Source organism: Typopeltis vanoorti, chromosome 16, assembly GCF_054136105.1.
Source record: "Typopeltis vanoorti isolate ZY-2024b chromosome 16, IOZ_Tvanoo_1.0, whole genome shotgun sequence".
In the NCBI taxonomy this organism is placed as follows: Eukaryota; Metazoa; Arthropoda; class Arachnida; order Uropygi; family Thelyphonidae; genus Typopeltis; species Typopeltis vanoorti.
In genome coordinates, this window is record NC_143564.1 from 54165655 (window position 1) to 54178176 (window position 12522).

General features: G+C 33.9%; 1 protein-coding gene across 3 annotated transcripts in view; it reads right to left on the minus strand.

Moving 5' to 3' along the window:
- The window catches only part of LOC150098027 (uncharacterized), a 253275-nt gene that overhangs the window by 166650 nt on the left and 74103 nt on the right, over window positions 1-12522 (minus strand). The window lies entirely within an intron of this gene.

Below are 12522 nucleotides of genomic sequence, written 5' to 3' on the forward strand. Positions count from 1 at the left end.
TTTTTCGCATATTGTAGTTCTGTTAAACTGAGAGAATTGATGAGATTTTTCCATATGTCTTTAAGAATAGCACCTTGATTTCTATTTAAATTATTGCCTGTACATAGCACCACAGCTGTTTCTTTGAAAGTTCTGTGTCTGTAGTCATTCTCGATGTAAGGCATAGAACTGTTTTTCCAATCTATAACGTGATTTGATGTTGAGAAATGATGAGCTAAACCAGATGTCATGATTCTATTGCGATTGACATTCCCCACATGTTCCTTTTGTCTTATTTCAAAACTTCTAGAGGTCTGTCCAATGTAAGAAAGGCCACACCTTTTGCATGGAATTTCATATACTCCAGGAAATTTGAAGAAACGTGCCTCATCTTTGGGTGATCTTAAGATTTGTCTGATCATGGTAGTTGGTTTAAAAACCACTCTGATGTTATGAGCTTTTAACATTCTCACCAATTTTGTGGATACTGAATTAATGTATGGAATGACAGCTGTGGACACATATTGGGACACCGTAACACGGGGTTGTCTTTAAATAGCAATTTGTTTAAAATGTTAGAAGGATATCCATTCAGAGACAGAGTGTTAGCTATTAGTGACAGTTCTCTCTGAACATCTGCTTCTTTCGAAATAGACCTTAAGGCTCTATTATGGAGCATATGAATGATGCTGTGTTTTTGTGATCTATGATGGTTAGACAAATAATGTAAATATCTACCTGTATCTGTGGGTTTCTTGTAAATGGACAGTATCGCTATCTTCTCTCCTCACCAGTATGTCAAGAAAAGGTAGTTCTTTGTTCTTCTCCAGTTCCATAGTGAATTTGATCTTATTATAGTGAGTTGATTTTATTAAGAAACACGAGAAGGTTTTCCATGGCATCCTTCCAGATGATGAACACGTCATCGACATATCTCCACCAAATCGACGGTTTTGGTGAAATGGTGGATTTAAGTTCATAGCAAAAAACAATTAAAGCTATTTCAACAATTTGGTTAGTTAAATGAAAGTTATGTAGCTCAAAGATTTCCAAATTGTGGGACTCTTTCCCACTCCTCCCCAAAAGTGGATGAACATTTTGAACTAGCAAAAATTATATAACAAATATGTACACAGCTCATTTCCTGATAAAATGAAGTTTGAGTAAAATATTACAGTGTTCCAGGATAAACTGAAAAATCTTTAAATTTTTTTTAATTTACAATATTATAGCATTGTCAACATTTCAGAATATACAAATGAAAGATGAAGTAGCAGGTAGTGCTTGTTATGGCATCTCTCCTTCTGTGCCCACACTAGAAGAACAAAATCATGTGCAATAGTTGGTTCAAGAATATCACGGCAAGCAACATTTGTTGGTAGATGATGCTGTATACAAGAAAATGGTTGTGCTTCAAAGATTGTTGTTGCGAGCAGTACAAACATAAATGGACAATTGAAACCTAGTTGTCACATGGATCAACATACTTGCTCTCCAACTAACAGGAATAGGTTCAAAACTCCACTGTAGCATGGATTTTATGAACATCTTTGGGTAGGATACAATTTAGCGCCCGATATGAAACCACCACACTGGAAGTTTACTGGAGTTCCTGGTATCAGAAATTATCGTTAGATAGTTTCTCATGTTATCTAACTGGATTATCTAATCAAAGCATACAAAACATTTACAAACTTTGTGGTGGGATTTGCAAATATTACATATGCACAAAAAAACATTGAATATGTTGAAGTAAAGAATTTACCTTCGAGTTTTCTTTTTATATAATTTTTGAAGCAACAAACAATATCATAATTGAGCTTATTCAGAGAAAATCAATTATATGAAATAATTCTTGATATAATGAGGTAATTATATGAGATAAGGACTTTAATTTTCACAACTGTGTTTCTTTCTAATATGACTTCTTTATTGCTAACTAGTGAAAACACTGAAGTTTTTGAGCATGCATAATGAAAGAGTTATCTAGTTATGTATCAGCTGTTTATTGGTTGCTAACATGTTCGGAGAGTCTTCGTTGTTCAGCGTGGGAAAAAAAAAAAAAGAAAGAAAGAAACAGCAAACTAAGATCAGGGGAACATTAGCTATGATAATCTTTGCTTTGCCTGCCTGGTTGGCTGAGTGGTTAGCGTATTTTCCATTCTCCAGTCAAAAGGCAGGTTCAAATTCCACTGTGGGCATGGATGTTTGTGATTGTCTGTGGAAATACTAGTGGTGGTGGGCAGAGATGGCATTGGTGTAGCTGCAGTTAGATTTAGTTGGTGGAGTGGATTGAGTGGCAGAGACAAAGCTGTAGAGCAGCTCTGTTCTCTGACACCTCCCTCGATGAGTCCTTGGACTCCCTGGAGGCGTCACATAATAACAATAATAATCATTTTTGTTAGTGTTCTTTATAAGAAACATTTAAAAATCAAAGTAGGGTGGAACTGGTTATATTTAAATTTTGCAAAGTAAATAATTGCAGATATTATAGAAAATATTCTGCTACTTTACAGTTTTTTTCATTACTGCCTAAGGATAAGTTTGTCAAGAAAATACAAAATTTGAAACAAATGTTTCCTCCTATTTATACAAAAATAGCACAGTGAGCCAATAATTACTTCAAGAAGGAAGAAAATTCAGTGATAAATTCAAGAAATTTAGAACAGTTTCTGAACTGAGAACAATGAAATTCTGCTACCTGAAGAAAAGAACCGCATTTACATTCGTTTGGAATTCAAACATTTTCTCTTTAACTCCTGATGAATATTCCTTCTTTCCTCTGTTTGGATTTTTGACAAATCTCTTGGATTCTTAAGATATTCTTAATAGAGAAGACATCTGAAAATATGACTGAAATATGGGCCTGATCAGATGGATTTACTTCAGTATTTGTCTGAATTTGGCATCAGGAGCTGGGAAAAATTATTAGGGTTGGACCTAAGGAAGAGGAGAGAGTACTGCTAATGATATCAAATGATTCAAGTCCATTTGGGGTAGATACATATGTAAACAATAATAGCAATAGAGTCCAATGCAGAAGTGAGTTTGAGGCTATCTGGTATGAAGTGGAGGCTAACAGGATGAGTATACAGTGGGTTTGTTGCTACAGACCTGGTGGTTTAGTTGTGGGAACTATGAATGCATCACCAAATTACCTGGATGGATACTAAATGAGTAATCATTATAGATATGATTTCAATTATCTGTACATTGATTGGGTAGCAGAGAAAACTTGATAAGAATGAAGGAGAATTTATTGAACTGTCATGAAGCAACTTTCTCAAGCAGTATATGAAAGAAGCAATTGAGGATGTAACTGTTTTACTGCCAGTTAGTGATAGCGATCATGCTGCACTGACCTGGGAAGCAGCTAAGTATATGGATGCTCATTAGCACAGGTTACATGCCGAACTACAAAGCTACAGAAATTATATAACAATCAGGAGAATACTGTGTTCATCCTATGGTATTAGTTACTGAATGGGATGGATATATCAGCAGTACATGGGAAGCTTGGAAAAGATGCTTAAATGATGCAGTATCTGAATGTATCCCTAGAGTTAAAAGAACAAAACAGGACAGGAATGAAGTGGATATGCAACCTTATTAAGCAAGAGATCCATTGTAATAAAAGATGATGTGGAAGGAACCCTCAGGAGAATAAGGAGTTACAAAATATGACAGGAGTTACAAAATATTATAAATTGCAGTCCAAATTAAGGGTAGTTAGGAAAGTTAAATCAGAAAAGACACTGGCTGTGCAGACTAAGGCAATCCAAAAGAATTTTTTAGTTATGCTGAGAGTAAAAGAAGGAATGAATGTGTAAAAATAACTTACAGATGGTACCTGTGTCACAAGCACATGTGACTGTTCAAATAATGATTCATCACTTTGCTAAGATATATCAACTAGATGTACGTAACGTGATACACAGTGCTACTGCTACTACTATTACATTAGATGAAGTGACAGAGGCTTATGAGGAGATTTAAGAGCTATTCCATAACCTAGATAAGAAATCAGCAATAAGGACAGATGGGATGATAACAAATATGGTAAAAGAATGTTCAGTCGAACTGGCTTGGTGCCCTTGACCTGGTTGTATAATTTGAGTCTCAACTCAGGAAAAATCCCACAAGAAAAAAAAAAAAAAGTATGATAATTCTTGTTATACAAGAGTGGTGCAAAACTAATGTGTTTAATTAGTGATCTATCAGTAGCATCTCTGCAGCAGTTGTGAAGATTTTAGAGAAATTAGTAAGAACTCACATACAGAAATGGGTTTGACCAGCAAGCTATACTTTGCAAGGAACAGCATGAGTTAACTAAAGGGAGGTTCAATCTGAGTCTGCTCACATTTTATATGAATATTATAACTGAGTTGGATAAAGGGAACAGATACACTATTGATAATGCTGGACTTTGATAGGATACAACATGAAAGGCAGTTGTGTAAATTAGAGCATGCAGGATTGGAATAGCAACTATTGACTAGGATAAGTGAGCTGAGAGATATCAGGAAGTAGTATATGGGGTGAGGGTAGGTTGGGGGGGGGGTTAATCTGCCATATTTAAGGTAACTAGTGGTTACCCCAGAGATCAGTCTTTGGTCCATTGTTGTTCAATTGGGGCAAATTATAATGGCTATCAATTCAATGTTAGTAAGCATAAAGTCGTGGACTTTGGTATGATGAGATTCCAACAGTTTCCAGGAGAAAAAAACCATGCTTCCTCCATATGAGATTTTCAGTTAAAGGTGCATTAGCTAAAGCCCATATAAAGATTCCTCTCATCACAACAAGAATCAAGCTCAGATCTTTTCCAACTAAACGACACAGTGTCCCACCATCCTTCCAATTGCACTATGGAGGAGCTATATTTTGATCAAAATAAACCCTTTTTAATTTTTAGAACTGTAAGATTACACTGAATATTTCTCACCAATATATTTTACAAAACTTTCTTGCTATGTTACTTTTGACGAACCTACCTGCAATACTGTATAACAGTTCTTCCAAACAATGTTAAAACAGCAACATAAAAAAATCTTCACACTAAAATTCAGATGACTGACTTATTATTATTAAAGCTTTACATAATCACCATAGAGTACTTTGTTATAATTCAATGTAAGAATGTGTAACGAAGAAATACAGCCAATTATTTCATTAACAGAGGAAAAAGAGTTAGCATTTTCATCAGCAAAGAATATTTTATAGCGCAGTAATTAAAATGCATACATTCTAAAAACAAACCACAGCATAGCATGCATGCTAAAAAGACAAAGGATTTTTTTTAATAATCTAAACTGAATTACAAATTTTCAAATCTGAAATTAACAGCTGGGCAAAACACTCCTCCTCCTCACATTTCTTTGTACATGGTAATTTACATGTACCTACTTTGTAACTACTTACAAAAGTGTTAAAGCACTATTGTATTTATTGAACCTGGAAAATTTTTCAGAGCTTAAATTGTGTAGAAACCAAAATAATTACCAAGAAGGGCATGAAAGTTGAAATGCATCATATGATTAATCAACATATTACTAATTATTTATTTTTTATTTTTTGCAGGGCAGACTTCATAGCTTTTTTCACAGAATTTGTAGTGTGCACCGATATCTGTGGCTGTTATACATAAGACTGTTTCATGTGATTGATGAATAAATATTAAAGCCACAAAGTTTTTTTTTTGTTTTTTTTAATATATATATATATGTGTGTGTGTGTGTGTGTGTATAGCATGTTTAGGGATGGTCTTGTAATGTAATGTAATGTAATTAGTTGGGCACTGTGGTATGAAGCCACAATATCTAATCCTCCAAACGAAGGAAGAAATTTTCCAAATTTCTCCACAATGAACAATAACAACCAACCAGAAGCAAGAAACAACAGGAGCCACCAATCACTGACAGGTAACAATAATATGGTTAACCTCCTGACCATGCTTTAAACAAAGATGAAATCTTGATACTTAACAAAGGTTTAAATTATGCCATAGCACCCAAATCGATAAACAAACTTGAATTTATTTAATAGTGAAAGAGGCCTAAGATTCGTCCTAAATAACATAGCAGAAAAAATACGTTTAGAAACCTCCAGCATTTTAAATCATAACAAAACAATAACAAGCAACCTAACTCAACACGAAATAACAGCGATAAAATCACTAAAGTCAAATCTGAACATCTTAATAACCAGAGCAGATAAAGGAAGTGCCACCGTTATCTTAAACCAAACCACTTATGTGGAAAAAATGAATCTGCTGGTCTCGGACAATAACATATACAAATTAGTTAACTATAACCCAACTAATAGAATCAAAAAGAAAACAGAGAATCTACTTAAGTCAATTACCACATGGCACGAAGATACGGTCAAAAAACTATTTCCACACTATGCTCGTTCCCCAAGAATTTACTGGCTACCAAAAATTCACAAAGAAAACACACCATTAAGACCTATAGTCGAAGGTATTGATGGCCCGACTTATCACTTAGCCAAAAAATTAGTGGCACCACTCAAGGAGTTGGTAAGTCATTCCCCCTCCTATATCAAAAACACACAACATTTCATAAACATCAAAGACATTACATTAGAAAAAGATGATCTATTAGTCAGTTTTGACGTCTCTGCCCTCTTTACGATGTCCCAATCAATGACACAATTCTTCTTTTACAGAAGAAATTTCCTCCAGATATCACAGCGCTCTTTGCGCATGTATTACATTCTGGTTATTTTGTATGGCAAAACGCTTTCTACCTACAAAAAGAAGGCACGGCCATGGGCTTGTCATTATTCCCCCCCCGATTGCTAACTTTTATATGGAACATTTTGAACAACTTGCTCTAGGTTCCTCCCCTTTAAAACCCAAAGTTTGGCTCAGATATGCCAGACACTAGACACTTTCCTTAGCCACCTAAACAAGCAACACAAACGTACACAGTTCACAATTGAGATTGAAAAACATAACACACTGCCGTTTCTAGATACACTTGTCACACGTCTTTCCTTCACTGTTTACCGGAAACCGACACATACTGGCCAATATATACATAAACTCCTACCACCACCCAACACAAAAACTAGGTGTCATCAATAACCCAAAAAAACAGGGCTCTGACAATCTGCTCCAGTGAACAGGCACTGAAAAACGAATTTAAAGTGATCAGTAATACTTTTCAAAAAAATGAATACAGCCAAAACACTATTAACAAAATTCTCTACAAGACCTCAATAAAAAACAAAGACTAACCAGATTACAGTAAAACTATAACCATTCCCTACATTAAATGGACATCAGACAAAATAAACAGAGTACAAAAATACAACCTCAAAGCCACCTTTAAACCTCCTGAAAAATTAAAAAGCTTACTCAACTCATCCAAAGACCCTCTCCCTCCTCTGGCCCACTCTGGAGGGTATCGTATTTACTGCACCTGCCATACATAGGGGAAACAGGATGCACAATTCCGATCAGACAAAAAGAACATAAACGACACATCAAATATAATAATTATGGTGAAGCTGGCCTTTCTGATCATGCTCTGAACATCTTACATAGAATTGACTGGAAAAGCACTAGTTGTCTACATCACAAAACATGGTATGAACGCAAATTTAGGGAAGCTTGTGAGATTGTAAAAATAACCATAATTAAAATTCTGAATATTTTTACGTATTGTTTATGTAAAAATGTTTATTAGTTTTAGTTTCATAACACGCATTGTTGGCATTGCGATGTGCCCATTATGGAAATTGTTATGTCAAAAGCGATATGTAAAGAAGTTAAAAATTTGATGTACTTACTAGATTTGATATTTGTATTACTTAAAAGAATTTGATTGTAATTTAAAATATTAAGTTTTGTGTTTTTATGAAGACATTCTCTCTTGTCACTAACGGAGACAGCGTGTCAGCCATTTATACATAACTTTCTCGCTTGCCACTTTCGTGGAGTGCGCATGCTCGCCGAGAAGTTTGATGAGTGATTGACAGCTGACAAGAGAGCGTTCGGTATTGGAGTAACACCTGTAAACAAGATAGCATTTGGAAGGATTTTAGAATGCAGGCCAGCACATATTTAGGTTCGGAGGAACTTGAATTTTTTTATGTGACAGTCGGAGGAAAATTAATAGTATATTCCAAAAAAGGAATCGTGGAAATATTAAATTTTAATGTGGAATAAGTATGTGGATAAATAAAAAGGAAATATTGCTATAAAGCATTTTAAAAGGAATATTGGAGGAAACACTGATTGAAAGATTTATAGTAGATTCCGAAAAGGGAATCTTAGAACTGTAAGTTTTTTTAATTGGAAGAGTAAGACTGTCAATAAGCATTTAGTGAATAAAATAAGAATTTGCTATTTACGTTCTAAAGGAATGTTCCAGAAAACTCTGATTAGGAAGTTTCATCTGTATTAAGGACGCTGGATCTGACTATTATTTCTACTGAAGAAAAGAGATAGAATTAATGTGTGTTACATAAGTGATGAGAAAGGATCCTGTAAAAATGAAGAATAGAGTCATAACTATTGAAAAGGGCCTTGACAGAGAAAGAAACCGGCTATGAACATTTTGTGATTGTGCAAACAAAGTGTTTAGTCTAGTCTTAAGTGTAAGTTTATTTTTAAAAGGCCTTGGATCCAATTAATTTGTAGTTAGTTGTGTAAAGTTGTTTGAAGTGTGTGTATATATATATATATTGTTTTTGTTTTATTAAATGTGTTTATTTTGTATTTTGGTCTTGAGTCAATGATTATTTGGATTCTGAAAGAAAGAGTTAAGATCATTGCACCAATTGGAGTGAACCCTTGTGCATATAATAACATATAGGTACACTCGGAATTAAAAAAATAATTGTTAGAAACAGAGATCATTCTCTATGGTAGGATCAATATTAAGATATAATATCTATGAATACTCTATCTATATAAAAATCCACCAATTATTAACAAGATCGTTATCACCCCCTCCCCCCCCAATCTAAACAATAACGATGGTCTAAAAATCCCATACATATGGAAAGCATATATTCGTCTAACGAATCCTTCCTCTCTAAGAACGACTATAAACAGGAGTAGAAAATCCAGGATCCTAAATCTACAATGACAACTTTAATACTGAAAAATAGGAGACATGTAATTTTTTTTTTTTTTTTTTAAATCAAAAATAACAATTGTAATAATAGAAATAGGACATCACTGTTACTGAAAAGAAAACCATCTGTAAGCAAGAATGATGTGTTTATTCATGTAATCAAAAATTAAATTAGCTTGATGTAATGTTTTTTTTTCACTAGCAGTCATGGTAGTGAGAAGCATGTGATCAAATCATCGTTTCTCTTGTATTGCAGCTTGTATTGTATATTTATTGTATGCTCCAGATGATGATCTTGATATTAAGATCGAAACTTTGGGAAAATAAAAAGAGTTATTCTAACACGGTTGTAGAATCCATAATTTCAAAAATGAATGCTGATCACCGTGTAACACTAAAAAAAAGGACCACATTATCTAACATCGCTATTAACAAGGAAATGAGTTTTAATAAACATTCAGGGGCCCCCTAGTAAGATTTTTAATTTAATCAGTAATTTATAAGTTACAGTTAACACTTCTAGACCAGCGGTTGGCTTATTTCCGACTAATTTCTCTCTTATTCCATAAGAGAGAAATTAGTCGGAACACTAAATCAGCTGTATACAAGACAGTGTTCAAACCAGTTTTAACTTATGGATCTGAGAGCTGGGTCAGAAGTAAAACACTTGACCAAAGATTAGAGACCACAGATATGAGAGTCCTGAGAAAGATTATAGGCATGAACAGATGGCATCAATGGCAATATCATATTAAAAATGAGGATATTAGGAAAGAACTTGACATTGTCAGCATCCAGGAATGCCTTAGCAGAGCTAATCTCAGGTGGTATGGTCACTTAAACAGAATGGGCGAGGAAAGATTAGCAAAACAAGTGTTCTCTGCCAGGTTGGCAGCAAAACGACCCAGAGGAAGACCAAGATATAGGTGGATTGATTCGGTACAAAGTGCCTTAACGATAGAAATACAAGATCTGATAATGTTGGAGTCTTGACAAGTAACAGACTGATTTGGAGGAAAATTGTAGATAGGAAATTAATAATGATGTAAATTTTTTCATGTAGTACTATCATATCCTGTACACCCCTTGAGGGTGCATGGCAGGAATTTGACGATGATAACAGAACATTTAACAATATTGGAAGAAAAGATTTCAAGTTACTTTCCACCCTTGAATATGCACAATTATGACTGAATACGAAATACATTTGGTACAATTAATACATCTAGTTTTGAATTTTCGTTACAAGAAGAAGAATAATTAGTTACCTTGTCAATGGATCGTGCTCTATAAATGAAATTCTCTGAAATAACTTTTGAGGAATCTTGGATTTTTGTATATCCAGCTCTCTCCACAAGGGCACTGAAAATTTTGTTACAGTTTTCAACATCATATTTGTGTGAGCTCAGTTTTTCAATATTAACCAATATAAAAACTAAAGAGCATGAAAGACTTACTAATATAGACAAAGAGATGATGGTAGCTATATCACGAATTAGATTTGATATTGCTGAAATCTACAAAAGCCGACAAGCTCACGTACCGCATTAAAATAAGTTCCATTTTTATAAAATGGCAAGTCCATGCATATTTGTATTGTTAGTTTTATGACCCTAATGCTTTTGGTGTTTCCCAAATTTTTCTTATAATCAAGTGTTCTGTGACTTCAAAAAGATTAAGAACCACTGATCTACACACAGATGTAATATTGGTGTTCTTTTTGTAGAATAATTCTTACACCTATATAGACAAAGAGATGGGGGGCAGTAGCTATATAACACATATTATACCTGATATTGCTGAAATCTGCAAAAGCCGACAAGCTCAAGTCTCACTTTAAAATAAGTACCATTTTTATAAAAGGAAAGTCCATGCATATTTGTATTGTTAGTTTTATGATCCTAATGCTTTTGGTGTTCCCCAAATGTTTCTTATAATCAAAACTGTTCCATTAAGAACCACTGTTCTAAGAGCACAAACTGACTTATTTGTCAGGAACTTTTGATATGCTTTCTTCTTTTCCTTCACTGCCTCTTTAACTTCCTGTGTCCATCACAGAGTTCTGATTTTTCTATCCTTGCACACAACCTCATCACATACCTCTCTGGCTGAATCAATCAATGTTTTCTTCAAGGCTTGACACTGAATCTCCAAGGTTTGGTTCTGTTCTCAAACACTTTCATTTTTTCTTCATTAATCTTTGTGTATTTTAGTCTACAGTTCACATCTGAAAGCTGCTCAACTTTTATTCGCTTTAAAACTTTCTTACATATCATTCTTTTCAATATGAAATTCAATTTTATCCTGTTCAAGACTAAATAGTGATCACTTCCAATTTCAAATCCTCTGTACACTCTGGTGTCCTGCACCAAGGAGAAAACATCATTATTGACAATAACATAGTCAATGAGACTTTTCTTATTCCTTGCCTCTTCTCTCCATGTGAATTTGTGCACATTTTTATGTTGGAACATGGTGTTAGTAATAACCGGTCTATGTTCTGAGCAGAAATCCAATAGGTATTTGCCATTATTATTAGCTTTGATCTTTTCTCCAAATTTTCGCAAAATATTTTTGTATGTCTGACAATCATTTCCTACTCTGCTATTTAGATCCCCCAACAAGGGGGATCTAAATCCTCTTTTCCTTTTTCATTGTGTCAGTTGCTTTCTCTAAAGCTTCAAAAAATTCCTCCCCTTCAAGGATATGCCAAATACACTAGAGATACAGGCCTCCCCACATGCAAGGATGCAACAGCAAAAGTTCCACAGGGCAACCACTAAACAGCACACAGAATAGAATATCAGTAACAAACTGAGACACTTTCTGATCATTTAGCAAACAGTCCTGCTACCAATCACTCAGCAAGTATTCATAAAAGTTAATTTTTTTTTTCTCTCCCTAAACATCACCTCATTAATTCAACAATGAATCAGCATGTCATCACAAACTTTAAATTGAAATACCATAAATTTATTTTTGAATAATGTTGTATGGGAAATGATGAATACAGCAAGCCAACATTAAAAGAATTCTGCAAAAGTTATAACATCAGAAATATTACATATAATGATGTGTAAACTTGGGAGAATGTAAGCCAAAAATTGCTGTCAGAAGCAACATGGAAAAATTTGTGGTTCCAAACTGTCCTGATTTTGATGGAAAAAAAAAAAAAGAATCCAAAGAAGTGAAAATCTGAAGGAAAGTGTTGAGGTACATTACATTGATTTTAGAACAGATTGCCAAATAAAACTTTTTTCTTTTATTTATTTTTTTTAATTAAAATGCAGTAGATAATTGTGTTTGCACAGGTTTATAAAAAAATAAATTTTTTTTTAAATCAAAGAGTAACTTAGTTGTATTGTTTAATAAATTTTCTTGAAAAAGAAAATATTTAAATAAAAAATGCTTTTGTGAAATTTTCTTTTTTAGAACA